The sequence below is a fragment of the Ceratotherium simum genome, chromosome Y (assembly GCF_057802395.1).
Source record: "Ceratotherium simum simum isolate JZ-2026a chromosome Y, ASM5780239v1, whole genome shotgun sequence".
Classification (NCBI taxonomy): Eukaryota; Metazoa; Chordata; class Mammalia; order Perissodactyla; family Rhinocerotidae; genus Ceratotherium; species Ceratotherium simum.
The window spans coordinates 2,457,036-2,473,716 of NC_141941.1; positions in this window are offsets into that span (position 1 = coordinate 2,457,036).

The following is a 16,681-nucleotide window of genomic DNA, read 5'->3' on the forward strand; positions in this document are numbered from 1 at the left end:
CTAGATGATGCTTTAGTTGTAGCACACACCCAACCCAAACCAGGAGTGGGGAGTTGGCAGTTTTAACTCCTACATTACTTCTTCCCACAAATTCCCCAAAGTCGCCAAGCACTGTACACGTGTTCCCATGAAAAGTCCTGAGGTCTCCTCTCTTCTCCAATGAGGCATACCCTTCTTCCTATAACCAAGCACTTGAAATCTCTACGGAAATGCTCTCCCCCCCCCACCACCACCAAAGTGCACTCAAGAGCCAATCACCATCATTTCTCTTTCTTCCCAGACGACTCTATTAATTCTGAGTTTCTTGACTGTCATTTTGCTGGACCACAACTGTTGTATTCTTACACAGACAAGAGCCTTTCATACTATTTTGTACTGTAGAGCCACACACATGCACAAACTGAAATGTGCAATATACGTGTTGTTATGAAAATAGGAATTAAACCTGACTTTGTCGAGTTTCTTTAAATCGTTTTGAGACTATACCATCTCTTCCACCAATATATGTATGTGTGGTGTGCTCTCTCTCTTACACCACATATTTCAAAAAAGGGTAGGGATGTAATATTTTTATTATCTTCCTCTGAAATTAGGGCGGGGTCAACCCTCCCGCATCCACAGCTCACGTCTTCTCCTCTGTGTGACTCATTGATTCCGCCTGTTTTCTCTTGTGCTTACACCAGTCTCTAACACACAGTTCTCTCCGTCTCTAGCATCCGAAACCACCTGGTCATCTCTTAATGCCCCTCTCATCTCCATCCTTCCTTCCTCCTTGACCTGTGCTGATGGGCCTCATAATAACTCAGTTCTGTGCTACGGCTCATGGCCCCATCTGCAAATAAAGTATCTTAACATTTTTGTAAATTTATATAAAAAAAAATTGACACAGGTGATCATCAGTTGGAAGGACTTTGATGTGAACATGGAGCCTACAACTGGATTCAAGGTGTTGAAATCTTGAATCCATAAAGGGAAGTTCTCTCAGTGGTCACACAAGCTTTTACCACTAGCAAATTTACGTGATGTGTCCTTCTGTACATCCTCTGGATTCTGGCAGGTTTTGGTCCTTCATCATCATTTTCACAGGACTCTGGATACGTCTCACAAATATTCATCTCCTGACCATTTTTTTAAGAGCAGAAAGGCAGGCAACAGACAATAGGAAGGCATATGATGGTTTGCCTTTTCTCTTTTCTAGGATCTCAATAAAAAATCAGTTGTCCTCAAAGTCCTGTGGATGCATACATTTTTATTTGTTGCAACTATTTCACCTGCAAAACAAATTTCACACACACATTCCACATAATGTCGTAACCAGCACTAATTGCACGCCAGCTGTGTTTGCGGTGACTGTGCTGGGTGCTTGTTTCAGGGAAAAGCAACTTTAGTTAAAGCTGGCCTGCCTTTGCCATGTTGGCCAAACTTGGATTAAATTTAGACTTTTGCTTTGTAGGTCATTGTTTTACCGAAATACAACGTCACAGAGAATGGAAAGCCATTGAATTTATTAATTCAATATGCTTTCCTTCTCCCAGAGAAATAAACTTCACCTGTATAAACATTAGATGGTCAGGAAAGAACTGTTTACTTATTATTATAAAGCCCGAAAGACAGTAGGAAGTGAATCTTGTGTTTATTTTTCAACACAAAATAATATTTAAATCCACTGTAATGGCAGGATGAGAAGGGAGAATCTAAACTGATGTGAATAGAATAAAACTTTTACTAAAATTGCACAGATGTATCATTCAGTAGTTACTCTACATAATGGCGAAATCATTAGAGTTTCTCATGTGTAATGTTGTATATTTGCAGAGCATGGGGTCAATGACTGGCCAGCCCTGACACAAGTACAAGTCCAATATATCTTTTTCTCTCCAACATTAAGAGCTTTGCCAACTCCAGGACAAAAGTTGATCTGGAGGAGAATATTTCATTGTTAGCAAAGGACTATTAGGACATCTTGGGCAGATTTACGTATGGAGTCATTCTTTGGGCAATTTCAAAGTACAATTTCTTTTTCTGCCAATCCCCTCTCTGTAATGAGTGAGAGGCTTATTCTCTTATTTGCTAAGAGTTGTTTTCTTTAAGTCAACACTATTTAGACTTCTTTTTGAGTATAAAAACATATGGAGATCACTAGATGGTTATTCATCTGTCACAATTTGTGACAGCGTCCTTTACACCCGGCTGCCGGTTCAGCAAATGAAAACACAGGTTGCCCGCTAGTACAAGTATGTCCCCAATTCACGTGGGACATACTTATATTTTTAAAAGTTATTCACTATTTACCCAGAATTCAAATTTAACTGGGCGTGCTGTATTTTATCTGGCAACCCTACCTTTACGAGCTGAAACTATAGCTTTCTTTTTCCTTGTAAGTGCAGACGGAACTATAATAAAACCGTTTTGGTCTTGAGGAAAGAGTGCATCATTGTCCTTGTGAGGATACTTTTGGAAGTCAGACATTATGTTTACTTAACCCTATTCTCACTCTGCAACAGCAGTAATTTGCTAAGGGGGGTATCCGTAGCATTGCGAGTCCATGCCAATCACGTGTCCTCGTGGAATATGACCAAGCCATATTCACGAATTATTCACGAATCTGCTATTTCTCATTGGAGACACTTCTGAATAATTAAATGAATAATTTAATGTGAATAATTAAATGTCCTCAGCCATTTAAATTCTCCGGGATAGAGCCCACAAGGTGAGAACTGGCAAAAATAAGTCTCTGGAGGCCTCCAATGGCTGTCCCATGAGTTTGTACTCAAGTCATGCTCTACTTTCCTGATATCTCCATTCTCAAGACATCCCTGATTCCTATTCCTCCAGCAACTCCTTTAGGAGCTCGCATAAGCCATTCCCTGACAAGAACAGGCTCAGAGCACCACTGGTTCTATCACAGAAAGATAAACTGATGCGAGACTCAAACAGACCAGAGCTTAAAAACCAAGTTGGTCCCATCCTCGCCGTTTGAAATTGGGAGACTGCTTTTCATTCTCTGTGATTGGATAAAGGGAATCGCCCAGCTTGCAATAGTGTCATGAGTATGTAGACATTTTCAGTGGGGGTGATGCTGTATGAGTACCAGGCACTGAACAGGCGTTCAAGGGTCACGTCCTTTTCAGAGAGGGAGCCAGTTAATGGGGAGGATGCAAACAGGCAGAGCCTTGTTGGGAGTCTGGGCACTGCTGAGGCTGTGCACTCTGCAAGAAATCCTAGATTCCAGCAAACTTGGTAGACTTGAGCTGGAAACAAATGCTAACCTAGAAAACAAGCCCGATAATAGCCCGTACCTGAGAGGTTCCTGGGGGATGACGTGAGAGGGAAGAATTTAGAAAAGCTCCTGGCCCCCGGTGACCTTGGTTGTCACTGCTACCCATTCATAGCGGAGAAGGAGGATGTGAGGAAGAAAAGAGGCCCGAGGCCAGCTTGACACAAGACAGGAGAAAACAGAGTCACATCAGTCGTTCTGAGTGTTCTTCTTGGGTCCACACAGAAATTAAATTACTTTCAGTTTACTCCTGTGGTAGATCAAGGAAATGCAATAGACACTTCTAAGGTTCTCACCGAAAAAGGAGAAAGTTGCTTTTGTCGTTAGAATGGCAAGTTTTCTAGAAGTGTCTCCAACGAGAAATAGTAGATTCATGAATAATACAGGAGAAATGAGCCTTCTGTGTCCTGCTTGACATTCTTATGTAATAATATGGGTGTGTGCATCTGTGTGCTCTGTGTTACTTGCTAAGCATTTAATTGCTAATGGAAGAAATACAATTCCTGCCTTTATGGATCCCCAAAACACTGGAAAAACTAACGTTAAATAGATGTTATGAATAATTATAGGATCTATTGGAGATGTTGAAATTATTTATTTACCTCATGTTGTCCTAGCAGCCTGGACGTCCCTTCAATCAGCCCATTCCTGGCAATAGCCAACACTTTTACAATTAACTACAATGACTGACTAAGACCAGCCCCGTCTATGGGTGACACATACACAGTGTGTTCTTTTCATAATTATGGTTCTGGTCTCTGTGCTTGATCTCTGGTCTTTTTTCTTTTTTATCCATTGTTGTTCAAACCAAGGAATATGGAAGGACAGAATTTCATTTAGGAATGTTTTACCCAATCAAAGACGATGAACACAACCGTGGAATGTTTTGAAAAGCGCTTGGCATATTCCTTATGCTGGTAAATACTCTTTTGAAGTTGTGTTAATTGTCTATTAAGTGTTTGTTAAATTGCTTAATTGGACTCGGCTTAAAAAAAAAATGTTTTCTTACTTACTTTCCAATGCTACATATAGCATTCCAATTAAACACTGACATTCCTGCATCTCAGTCAAGTTGTCTAGGTAATATTAACTCAGGATGTGAGTTCACAGTTTTTGTTTTTTTTTTTACACTGGATCCCTTATTTGGAGGAAGTATGGAATTCAGAATATGTTGAAACCCAAACCAATCTCAATTTTTAACTCAAATCTCTGTTGCGTGGCCCAACCGATTTGGAAATAAGAACCCATCTTTTAAATACGTGAGTGAAGACTTGCCATGGAATTGAAATGTATTTTAGAAATAAAAGCTGCCTTCAACTTCCAGGACTTTCTGAAATGAATTAAAACATATGAGTTTGTCAGATGCCATGGCACCAAATTAAAACCCCAAAATAGATTCTAAAACACTCTGGCATGAGGCATTTATGAAATAATAAGCAGAATTTACATCTGATAGCCCTATTAAAAAAAGAAATCACGAAAGCATATAATAATAATTCTCCCTTTAGTGAGCCAAAAAACAGTGTAATCATTCCTGGTAACTTGTAATTACCTGGTTATACAGCAAAATGTTGCTAAACTTACCCTTCTACTTGGAATCCATAATTATTTGGACTGAATTTTTGAATAATAGTAATTTTCCAATTATTCTGATTTAAGAGGAGTCCCATATCTATTTCTATAAGTTGTAATTTATCCTTTTCTCAATTCTTTCCTTTAGCACGTGTGATTATAATGCCTAACACATGTTTGTCTCTCCCCAGTGAGGATGACGGGGCTGTAAATAGTAAGTCTTCCATCTAATTCTGCGATCATCAAACAAATGAGTAGTGAAAGTAAATTCATGTGATATTTATGAATGCACAAGGTGTAACTGCCTAAGGTGGGGGCCACAGAGGTGAAAGAGATTTGGTATCTCCCCATAAGGAGTTTTCAGTCTAAGACAAAGACCCCTCACCCTCAGCTTGAGACAGTCTGGCCTGACTGTGGCAAAGGATGCACAGAAGGTAAGATGCTCTTTCGAGGAGACGAGAGGTTACATCGGGAAATGCTACATAGAAAGTTTTCTACTCAGATGGCCACACACGGGCAGAGCTGTGGGTCGAAGTCCTAACCACCGAAGGAAAGAGAGAACCACAGGTTCAAACACAGAGATGTGAAATGAGGCTCTTAGATGGATACAGTCTTTTAAATTCTGGTGGTAATATTTAATTTGGGGTTGTCATCAAAACTCACACAATGGAGTGCCATTGAGTGGATTCTGACTCCTAGCGCCCCTGTGGACAGCAGACTGGAACCCTGCCCCACCTTTCTGGGCCAACCTCTCCCGTTCCAGAACTCTATCAGACAATGCTCTACTGTTATTCATAGGGTTTTCGGGGCCAACTTTTTTGGAAGTGGGTGGCCAGATCCTTCTTCCTGGTCTGTCTTAGTCTGGAAGCTCCGCTGAACCCTGTCCACCACGGGGGACCCTGCTGGTGTTTGAAATCCCAGTGGCATAGCTTTCAGCATCACAGCAATGTGCAGCCGCCACCGTGTGACAATGACAGACGGGGGGTGTGGTTCCCTGACCAGGAAACGAACCCTGGCTGTGGGGGGTGACAGCACTGGATCTTAACCACTAGATCACCAGGGCTGGACAGTTGATGAACAAAAGGAAATAAATCAAAAGCTTCTATTTACCACCTCCCTTGGCTGTTATCTTTTCAACGTATGTTTCTAGACCTTTTTTATGGATTTAGGTCCATAAATGTATGCTGAAAAATGTATAGTTTCCCAAGGGGTGTCATTTTTACCCCAAAAGGAGTCACACTATAGCCATTATTTTGCAAGTTGCTTTTCACATGTCGATGTGTCTTGGAGACTTTCCTTTGACCCAAAATAGAGGTCTTCTAGGTTTTTTTTTTTTACCCTCCAACTCCTACAGCTTATTCCATATATTGGATACACAGTGGTTAATTTTCAAATCCTGCCCTAATTTTATGATTATTTCTCCCGCTAATTTTTTCGTGTCTCAGTTATGAGTTTATTTATTAGTAATTTTTTTTTGTTGCTGTTGTTGAGAAAGATTAGCCCTGAGCTAGCATCCGATGCCAATCCTCCACTTTTTGCTAAGGAAGATCGGCCCTGGGCTAATAACATCTGTGCCCATCTTCCTCTATTTTGTATGTGGGATGGCACCATGGCATGGCTTGATAAGTGGTGTGTAGGCCCACACCCAGGATCCAAACCTGCAAACCCTGGGCCACTGAGGCAGAATGCACAAACTTAACCACTACGCCACCAGGCCGGCCCCTATTTCTTAGTACTTTTAATACAGAAGAGTAAAATCAACCAAACTATCTGATAATCCCACCACACGGAAATTTTTGTTGTGATTTTTTTCAATAGGTAATATATGCCCATGGCAAGAAAACTCAAACAATACGGACATTATCTCTTTATCGTACGTGTTTAGCAAATATAAATCAATAAGAAAAAGTAACCAACCAAAGGGGCCAATAATATAATTATCCCACACATTTAAAAGCAACACATAGAAAATGACATATAACACGATGGTTAATTTGGTTCATTTAAAAATGCAAATCAAGGTGAAAGAATAGTTTAAAAATGCAGGGGGGCCAGCCTGGTGGTGCAAGCAGTTACGTGTGCACACTCTGCTGCAGCGGCCCGGGGTTTGCTGGTTCAGATCCCAGCTATGAACCTACACGTCACTTATGAAGCCATGCCGTGGTGGCATCCCACATGTAAAGTAGAGGAAGATGGGCACAGATGCTAGTCCAGGGCCAATCTTCCTCAGGAAAAAAAAAAAAAGGCAAATCAAGGTGAAATAGTTTTTATCTACATAATCGGCAAAAGAAAATTTAAGTGTAATAATATGATAGCAAATATCTGAGAAAAAGTCTGTTTTTTAATGACTGATTGGGTGGAAACAAGACAAATATTTTCTGGAAGTAGAGTTGCCAATCTGCACCAAAATTTAAAAAGTAGCAAGTTTAGAGGAGGAGAGATGGAGATTGAGGCACTTTAAAATTTTCTGTTTATATGTTAACATCTAAAGTTAAAATACTGGAGGTGGGGAGATAATTGCTGATGCTTCCCTGTCCCTCCAAGGACACTAAACTAACCCAGGAGTCTTCCTTCTTTGAATATTCCTCCTAGACACGCCAACAGCTGGCTTCTTCCAGCTCTCGAAAAGGAACTGCTAAAAATTTTGAAGAATTTTGTGAGCCAGTTGTTAAATTGCTGACAGCTTGAAATCAGTCATGGTGGGAGTAAGTATTTGCACAACGGAAATTGGCAAAAGCTAAAAGTCAGGGCTTTATTCTACCTGGGACAATGGGTCTACCAGCACACCACAGCCTAAGAGCTTCCAAATCTGTGTACCGCTACCGCAGAATTGTATATTCTCTTAGAGTTCGAAAAAATGACGGCAGCATGATATTTAAGGGATTCCTTAGATGTTGCAAGCCACACAATCCCTCTAGGAAAAATCCTGAACCACCAAAAGGTTCTGAAAGTCAGCTAGAAGACTCTGTAGCCTAAATGTAAATTTAGGAGACACATGCCTTCCACTCTCAGCTTTCACTGAAACACAGAGCAAGAGGATAAACCTGAGAATAGGAACATTCTCAATGTAGCAATATAACAATATGCAATCTCCCTATTGTTCAGAATAATTGGCAAGAAGGACAATAATGTATTTCAAGACATCTGCAATTTACTCTCAAATGTTGTAGAATGACTGTAGCTCTCCATCTGCTAATGTAGATTTGAAGGTTTCACACAGACTGTAAAACAAAATATAAAGTGGGTGCAACTGAAAAATGAAATTTATAAGAGTTTTATTTGGCATTAATAACCTAAAACAACATTAGAACGCCCCTGACTGTGGGATCAGTGGCTATGTTCAGAAGTTGAAGGAATGGGGAAACAGGATTTATCATGATTTCTTTCTAACTTTTGCTCCAAAACACGACTCCTCTTGACTGCAAGGATTTCTAGCAAAGAGAAGCTCACTATTGGGTTCGTTACCGGTGCGGAGGACAGACAGACTCACGGAACCAAAGAGAGAATCTAGAAGGAAACTCAGGTGTATGGAGAAGCTAGAAGGTGGAGAAGTTGGGATCTCAGTCAGCAGGGAAAAGATGGACCATTCAATGAACAATTGGGAAAAGCGATCCATTAAAAAGAAATCCCTACCACATTGCACAGATCAATAAGTGACAAAGGGTTTGGCATTTTGAATTAAAAATAAATAAGCAAAACCCGAAAACATGTTGAGCATCACACCATTTTGGTGAAATCCTGGCTAAGTGACATCCAACTGCCAGAAAACATAAATTCCACTACATTAAAATTTTTGCAATGCATTACATATGTGTTATTACATACATGTATTCAATACATAAAAATACATAAGCATTTTGAGTAAAATTATACATAATATATAAAAATATATGTATATTAATATAACATATAAAAATATATTATTATATAAATTGTTACTTTATATATTAAATTATATGTATACATATAAGATTGGAAGAAAAAATGAGATGAACTGGAAAATATTTGCAATATGTAGGGAGTTGAATTATGGAATAGTTTTCTGCCCTGACTGTGGTGTGGTTACACAAATCTATACAGGTGATAACGTCGGTAGTGCCGTATAGTATTCTAGTGTATAGTACTATACACCAAAGAGAAAAGAGGTGCATTTAAAAAATGAGGGAAACCAAATAAAGTCTACAGTTTCCATAATCGTATTGTACCAACATCAATTTTCTGGTTTTGAAAATGTACTACAGTACGTAAAATGCTACCATTGTTGACATGGGTGAAGGGCATGCAGAAACTCATCCTCATGGTTTTGACTTCCTAATTCTTAAATTATTTCTAAGGAAATAATTGTAAATCTCTACAGTATTTCTGGATTGCAACAGGCAATATCTGATCATAAATCAATTGTGCAAATCCTTTGATCCAGCAATTCCTTTTCTAGAAACTGATTTTGTACACACACACCAGATACAGACCCTCCCACACAGACCCACGCAAATATGCAACCACACACACATATACTTGCACTGGTATCTTACATAGCATTGTTCATAACGTACAAAATGTAAAAAACTTAATTCTCTCATTTTAGGCAAGGAATAAATATGTTACCCTGCACCTTATCCATAAATTAGAATATCATACCATCATTGCAAATGAAAATGCAGTAAGTCTACGCATACTGGCAAGGAGTCATTAATCACATAGTTTTATATGAAGAATGCACCTTCCATGTACTAAGGATTGTTTTAGGCACCAGGGAAACAACACTGAACAAAACCGAAGACCAAATTCCCTGCCTGCGTGGAGTTTGCATCCTACTGGGGAGAGATACACAACAAAAATAAATAAATAAATAAGAGTGGATAACCCATTAGAAAGTGCTTGATGCTAGGCAGAAAAATACATTAGGGAAGGAGGTGGAGAATATTAGCAAGAATGAATGGAAATTTTAAATACAGTGCAGCAGGGAGCCCTCACTGAGAAGATATTTGAGCAAAGACTTTAAAGATGGTGAAGGAGAAAAGAATGCTGGTATCTAGAAGAGAAGAAAGAGCCAGTGCAAAGGCCCTGAGGCAAGAGCTCGTGTGGTATGTTCTAAATCAGCAGAGGCCGGGCATTTGGAGCTGAGTGAGCAGGGGAAACTAGGAGAGAGAATCAGACATAACAGAGGACAGCTTTCTAGACATTGCAATGATATTCTTTTTCTTCTGGGTACAACATGGAGCCACTCCATGGTTTTGAGCAGAAAGAGACCCACAGGAACAGCGGCCATCACTATTAGGAAAATGAATAAACTGGAGTGGAGGGCAGCTAAGGAACTTGCCCGCCATCTTGGCCCCAGGTAGACGCAGAACCCGAACTGCAGTCCAGGTCTCTGACTAATTGTCCAGGATTCTTTCCATGACCCATGACGTCTCTTTCTGTTTATGATTCACCACCCTGCTCTCTTAAATACTTCCAGCTTTGCAAAAGATCAAAAGTTGACATGGTGACATTTAGAGGAACTTCCAAGACGGAATCAGAGAAACAAAATAAAACCCATCCAAAAAAATCTCCTTTGCATGTCCAATGCAAAATGAAGACTCTGTACAGAGATCTTCAATACCTCTTTTCTCCCTACTGAATTCTTTGCTCAGAGGCACCTTTTGTCTACCTTGGTGGCCCTCTGGTTGGAAGAATTGGTTTGCAATTTTTTCTACCCAGTGTCTCTAATTCCATAAAAGTAAATGCCTACAAGACCTCATATACTCCTGGTGTGTTGGCATGACATGTCCTAGTTTTCAAATTGTGAGGATGACTCTGTCGATTCAAGATACTCCTTTGGCACAAAGATCAACCTTGTTGCCAAAGTTTAAAGGAAGCTTGTCATTGAAGTCTTGGTTCTCTCCTTGCATTGCTTTCTGTGATAGTGACCCTTAAAAGATCTCCAACATCAAAATATTCTTTAAGACAGTGGTTTTCAACTGGGGGTGATTTTACCCTCAGGGGACATTTGACAATGTCTGGGGACATTTTTGGATGTCACTATTTGGGGGGGAGGGAGATGCTACTTGCACGAAGTGGGAAGAGACCAGGGATGCTGCTCAACATCATAGAGCGCACAGGACAGCCCCCACCACTGAGAATGGTCCAGCCCCAAATGTCAGTAGTGCTGAGGTTGAGAAACCTTGGACCTGAGCATGAGAGACTCTATCTATGTATATACATATATATTTATCTATCTATCCATCTATCTGTCTATCTTCATCCATCCATCCATCCATGTATCCATCCATCCATCTGTCCATCCATCATCTATTTACTATCTGTCTGTCTATCTATCATCTATCCATTTATCATCTATATCTATATCTATTTATCATCTATCTATCTATCTGTCTATCTGCTCGTCTAGCTACCTACCTACGACAGCGGTTTCCAATTAAAGATAATTTTGCCCTCCAGGGATGTTTATCATTGTCTGCAGGCATTTTTAGATGCCGTGATTGGGGAGCGGATGCTTCTGGCCTCTGTTGTGTGGAGACCAGGGCTGCTTCTCAACATGCTACAGTGCATCAGAGAATGATCTGGCCCCAAAAGTTAACAGTGCCAAAGTTGAGAAAGCCTGTTTAAAGGATAGAATTTGAATATTAAGGTTATTTATGCCATTATATACATAGGAGTCACTTGATTGTTTTGTTTGAAATATTTCCTTTTTATGTTGGTTGTGCAAGGTCCATGTTTTTCCCTGTCGGGAGAAACTGAAGCATGAGCAAAGCCAGGCTCTTGGTGTAACAAAGACCCACATGGAAACCAGCTGTGTAGCTAGGGGCTGCCCTTAACCAGGTAAGCTATTGGCAGATCTGGAGGTAAAGGGTAAAATGAGGTAACTCCAGGGTTTCTTTATAAGAATACTGTAGACTTCTCATTAGCCAAGAGTATTTTATAAATGTGGAAGTGGCTTAGCGAAAACAATAGAAAAACTGCATCTATAGTTTTATATATTTTAACACAATTGTAAAAGCTACATAACAATGATCAAAGTAGATACTGATAGTAGCATGAATTTATACGTGATTCAGTAGGTTTTATTTCTGTGCTAAGTTTAAGACTTATTTTCATTGTTTCAAATATTACGATATTTACCATGTTAATTAAATATTACAAGAGTTAAATATTACAATGTTTAAAACTCTGTTAAATAATTAACTTATTCTAAATAGTTAATATTACAAATTTGAGGGATTAACTGGAAAGAAGATAAAGATTTTTGTCAAGTTGGTTATCAACATTTATTTTGCCTGGGTACAAAGAGTAAATCTACTCTTTAGGGAGCCTAGAATGAGGATGATTCATCCTTATTTAAGAATATTTTTAAAAGAGCAGAAAACAAAGCAGACTTTCAGTGAAGACCAATGGATAGAAAATGTCGGGGAAAAGCCAAATTGGATCAAAGAAAGAAAATAAAAGTATGGGAGAGAGACATAAGGAGATGGTTAAGATGTCAGGTCTTCCACCTGACAAGGACACCCTGGATTCTGAAGTCACAAAAGCTAAACTTCTGATTTGAAATCGTTAAACAGTTAGGAATCTCTTCCTCCTTTGAAAAGAGAACACTCAAATGCATCAAGAACTACAAACAAACGTCAATCCAGATCATCAATGGGAATTGGAAAAGTCTTGTGTAGGGGCCGGCTGCCTAGTCATCAGCTGCCAAGAGCTGACAAAGATCTTCCACCACCGTTAGGGATGGTGGGAAGTCCATCCAACTGGCACCCCAAAGCAGATTGTAAAAGAATCATGGCCGTTTACAGTGTGAATGGCAATTTTGACCCGACAGTGGTAAAAAAGCAACCCCCAAAAAAACTGGACCAACTTTTTGTCAGAGTATGAATTTACAGAGACCGTGTACGAGGGCTGGAGAAAAGAAAACATCACTCACAGAATGACAGACCATTAATAAACGTCCTGTGAAATGCACAGATCAGCCAGGAGCCCAGTGTGCGCCATGTTGAACAATCAATGGAAAAGAAAAAAAATGGATCCAAGTTTTTAATTCACAGATGTCATGGGAAAGAGAGCAACAGGTTTCTTCTCCACCCTGGCTGGCATTTAATCCCCCGTGAAATCGCCAATACTGAGCTCTGATTTAATGTGGAAAAGTAGAGATCCAGTGCAATCATCTACAGCTTTCTTGCAAAAGTGTTTTTCAAACACTTAGCAAGGTCCAAGAGTGTGTCATGCGTTCAATTTTGTGGGTCCCTACTAGTATTAAAAAAATAATTTGAAATAAAACAGTGCTCTTTTTAAACATTAATAAAATCAAATTTGAGAACACTATTTCTACACTATTAATATTGTAAAGTTAGGATTACTTATTCAACTTTAGTTTCATGTGTGTGTGAGTTCTGGATGGTTCTGCCAGATGTGTCAAATACATTTGTCACTGTGACCACAGTAAGAGGTTAAGAAACATGGCTTAGAGGATCTCTGGTTAAGCCCCAATTATTTTCAAGACTCTATTCTGAAAGAAGCATGAATGTCCCATATTAGCTCTCCAGGGGCCACTTCCCTTAGGAAAAGAGTTGGGTTGGAAATGAGAAAGAAACCCAGGAGAACGAACGGGGATCTCAACATCTGCTCACAATGAAAAGGACACTTTGGGCATTAGGATGTATTTTTCACAGTGCCAATCTTCCTCCCAGCCTTTCAGACATTTTGGTCTTTATTTATCGATTCAACAAAAATAAGCCCAGTGGAGAAAAATGCCAAAAAACTCAGATCTCTGAGGACCAGATCACCTTTGCTCGCTTCCCACTTACTGGAGTGACCTCACCTTTTAAACTTTGCCTTTTGTGGGTCTTTTTTTTCTTTTTCCAAGGCACTGGTTTTAAACAGCCTGCGCACAAATTCTGATTCATTACAGAGAATTGTTTTTCGGCCAGTGGCTTTCCGAGACATCGTCCCCAAGGGGACTATAAAAGCTGAATATGCAGCAGGCTGGAAGCCAGACGTTTATAAGTAGATACGAAAGCCTGAGTCTATTCTCTGTCATGTCCTTGAGAGCCACAACGTTGCAGATGAAATGCCAGACCCAGGCGGGCAGGTCCCTGCCTTCTCTGATTTTCGTAGCTGGAGCTGCCAGGCGCTGAGAGGAGAGAAAAGTGGGGAGTCGCTGTTCCCTGGGGATAAAGTTTCAGTTTTGCAAGATGAATAAGTTCTGGAGATCTGCTGTGGAACGTTGTGCCTATAATTGACAAAACTGTACTGTGCACTTAAAATTTTGTTGAGGGTAGATTTCACGTTATGTGTCTTCTACCTCAATTAAAAAAAAAATAGTGCATCTGAGCTTGTAGCTTCACAGGTTTATAAAATGGTTTCTTGCATTTACTTCCGGAAGGCAACTTGCCTATTAAAATAAATCTGACTCTCAAAAGGGTTGCTTGATGGAGGTTTAAGTAGATCATGGTTTTCTGTCTTAAAACAAAGCAAAACATCAAATCTCAAATTCTCTTTTATCAATACATTCACTGCAGGTTTTCAGCATTTGACAGTTTTGCCCAGGATCCTATGTCTCCTTCAGAACAGCGAGAATCTGATTCTCAGTTTCTTCAATGAACATCTTAATATTTTTATTATTGAAACATCATGTAGTGCATTGGAATGAGCAGGAACCCGATGGAGTTTAAATCTCACCTTCATGTTAAGTATGAGACCTTGTGTGAATAACTTAGTCTTTCTCAGTCTCAATTTTGCTACCTTTAAAGTGGGCAGATATCTTATTTCACAGTATTTTTAAGTATTAAATGATAATGTGTACCCAGAAGTGGAATTGCTGGATCATATGGTAGTTCTTTTTTTAATTTTTTAAGGAACCTCCATATTGTTTTCCACAGTGGCTGCACCAATTTACATTCCCACCAACAGTGTATGAGAGTTCCCTTTTCTCCACATCCTCACCAGCATTTGTTATCTCTTATGTTCTTAATGATAGCCATTCTAACAAGTGTGAGGTGCTATCTCATTGTGGTTTTGATTTGTATTGATTTGAGATATCTGCACCCCCATGTTCATTACAGCACTATGCACAATAGCCAAGATATGGAAACGACCTAAGTGTCCATAAATAAATGGATAAAAAAGATGTAGTATATATATACATATACTTTTTTTATATATTGTATATATACAATATATATTATATATATATATATATATACACATACAATGGAATATTATTCAGCCATAAAAAAGAAGGAAATTCTGCGATTTGCAACAACATGGATGGACCTTGAGGGCATTATGCTAAGTAAAATAAGTCAGACAGAGAAAGACAAGGACTGTATGATCTCACTTAATGTGTGGAATCTAAAAAAAGCTGAACTCATAAAAAAAGAGTCAAATAGTGGTTACCAGGGGCTGGAGACGGGGAGATAGGAGAGATATTGTTTAAGGTACAAACTTGCAACTGGTAGTTAAATAAGTCCTGGAGATCTAATGCACAGTATAGCGAATGCAGACAACAATAATGAATTATAATTATCAAACTTGCTAGGAGACTAGATCTTTATTATTCCCAGCACAAAAAAGAAACGATAATTACGTGACCTGATAGAGGCACTAGGTCATGCTACAAGGGCAATTAGACTGCAACATATCAATGTATGAAATCAACATGTTGTACATCTTAAACTTACACAATGTTATATGTCAAATATATTACAATTTAAAAAACGATAACCTATAAAAGTATGCACTTCATGGTCCCTCATGTAGGGGGCGCTCCAAAGACAGAGATGCCTGGCAGAAAAACCAACACACAGATGACTGGAACAGAATTGAGAGTCCAGAAGTAAAACCACACATCCATGGACAGCTAATCTTTGACAAAGGAGCCAAGAACATACAACGGAGAAAGGAAAGTCTCTTCAACAAACAGTGTTGGGAAAACTGGACAGCCACGTGCAAAAGAATGAAAGTAGACTACTATCTTACACCATACAAAACATTAACTCAAAATGGATTAAAGACTTGAATGTAAGACCTGAAACCATAAAACTCTCAGAAGAAAATGTAGGCAGTACACTCTTTGAAATTGGTCTTAGTAGCATCTTTTTGAATACCATGCCTATTCAGGCAAGGGAAATAAAAGAAAAAAATAAACAAATGGGACTACATCAGACTAGAAAGCTTCTGCAAGGCAAAGGAAAACATGAGCAAAATGAAAAGACAACTCATCAACTGGGAGAAAATATTTGCAACTCATATATCTGACAAGGGGTTAATTTCAAAAATGTATAAAGAACTCATATAACTCAACAACAAAAAAACAAACAATTGGATCAAAAAATGGGCAGAGAATATGAACAGACATTTTTCCAAAGAAGATATACAGATGGCCAATAGGCACATGGAAAGATGTTCAGCATCACTAATCATCAGGGAAAGCCAAAGAAGATATACAGATGGCCAATAGGCACATGAAAAGATGTTCAACATCACTAATCATCAGGGAAAGGCAATTCAAAACTACAATGAGATATCACCTTACAGCGGTCAGAATGGGTATAATTAACAAGACAAAAAATAACAAATATTGGAGAGAACGTGGAGAAAAGAGAACCCACATACACTGCTGCTGGCAATGCAAACTGGTGCAGCCACTGTGGAGAACAATATGGAGGTTTCCCAAAAAATTAACAATAAAAGTACCATATAATTCAGCTATCCCACTACTGGATATTCATCCCAAGAACATGAAATCAACAATTCAAAGAGACTTACTTACCCCTATGTTCATCTCAGCATTATTCATAATAGCCAAGACGTGGAAGCAATCCAAGTGCCCATCAGTGG